This window comes from Sphaeroforma arctica, assembly GCF_001186125.1.
Source record: "Sphaeroforma arctica JP610 unplaced genomic scaffold supercont1.1106, whole genome shotgun sequence".
NCBI lineage: Eukaryota > Ichthyosporea > Ichthyophonida > Sphaeroforma > Sphaeroforma arctica.
Genome location: NW_014039452.1, coordinates 1 through 1,986, shown reverse-complemented (window position 1 = coordinate 1,986; position 1,986 = coordinate 1).

Here is a 1,986-nt window from a genome sequence, read left to right as displayed (position 1 = left end):
TATCTGTCGAAGTGCTTATAACAGTTAATGCATTGATAAGTATGTGCATAAGGGTACGTTCTCTCCCACTGGTGTGCCTTTAGTAGGAGGTGATGGTGATCCCACTCCATTTTTCCATCTCCAAGTCGGAATGGATATAATGAAAACGCGCGCGCTTGCAAAGTAGAGTTTATATTCCACAAGCGTTTATAACTTTATGTATGAGAATCAGGTACATTGCAGGTACATTGCAGCTGCATTGTACTTCACACGTTTACCTGCCATCTTGCAGCACTTAAGCACAGGAATACTGCAGAATCGTACTGAGGAAGAAGACTACTTTTAGTATTTATTTTATATTATTACACATCAAATTGTAGCCTCCAGGTATTTTGACCGGAAAACATTGCTGAGCGGGGGTTCCCAAAATCGCAGACCTAGGGAACGGGGTTGAAAAGTTGGCGGAAATCGACCTGGCCAGTGGCCCAATAACAAAAATTTAAAATAGAAGCGAATGGGACGCCATATATTTTTGTTTTTGTTTTTTTGAAACTGTGATTTATGCCTTGGCGGGCTCATTTATTCAGAATTATATATTTTGAGAGAAATCTCATTTAAAGCTGATTCCATTGGCTCTCAGTATTAAATTTCAAAAAAAAAAATGCAAATGTACAAAAGTTCTGAACAAAACGCACCCCATCGGTTTCCCAGAGTTGAGAACCTGGACGGTGAACAATCTCCCCGATTATTATTGTAGGCGGATATAAATAATTTCAAAAAAATATCTATCTATTATCTAATTTTTTTTTAAAGTTGTTCATCTTTATCTGGTTCATCAAGCTTGTTTTTTTATCTTTACATGTGATGATAGTAAATAGAAAATATAGACATCACACTACGCACACGTCTCGCCTAGTCCTAGTGTTATTTAATAATGGTGATTTCGGAGAATGTAGCCTGGCTGGTTATTTCCGCTTGGTATTGCTACCATCTTACCTACGATGACATACGATTATTGTTTAAGAGTTTCAGAGAGTTCAACACGTAGAATAGTTAAAACATGGCTAAACACTGGGTGTCCTGTGAAGGTGACCAAACAAAGAAAGAGGCGAGATGATTTGTTGCGTACCAAAGAACTAATAGCCCAAGTTGAGGCCTTGTATAAAGCTATCCAGCAATATATCTCGATGAACTCCAGAGACAAGTACAACTTGCCAATGGAGGAAATACGATATCATATATCACTATACTTCGCATATTGAAGTTCGACATGAAGTATACGAGGCGGGTAATGGAAAAGGCTGCCAGATATGCTTCATTTGAAGGACAATTGGATTCTATTTACCTGTTTATCGTGGGTAAGGTTTATTTTGATCTTAACTATTATCTATGGTCTATGGGAAGTATCAATATATTAAATATTTAAATAAATTTCTTCATTGCTCTGACTTTCTCTTTTATTTTAAAAGAACAGGTTTACAGATAACATGAATCAACAGGTCTTCGTCGACGAGACATCCCGCGATGCTCGCTCAACGTTTCGGAAGCGTGGCTATGGCCCGAAAGGACAGAATATATTTGCGAAAAGTCCATTCGAACGTGGCAACCGTGTTAGCATGCTGGCAGCTAGCGACCTATCTGGATTGTGTGCCTGGGCACTAACTATGGGGACATACAACTCTACGACTTTCTCCAATCATTTCCAATATCAAATTCTGCCTTGTCTCAAACCGTGGCCTTTGCCGCGGAGCATTGTGATTCTTGATAACGCTGCATACAACGCGTAGATGTAGTAGAGCTTATCTAATCCGTGGGAGCGAGAGTGTTTTTCCTCCCGTCATATAGTCCATACCTGAATCCCATAGAGACTGCGTTTGGAAGATTTAAATCGTTTTTGCAGCGCCACTGCGATGCTCTTTACATGGTATGTTAGTATATATCAGTTATACTTGCTATATTGCACACTATATTTTATCCTATAATTTATAGTGCTTTAGTTTTTAACAT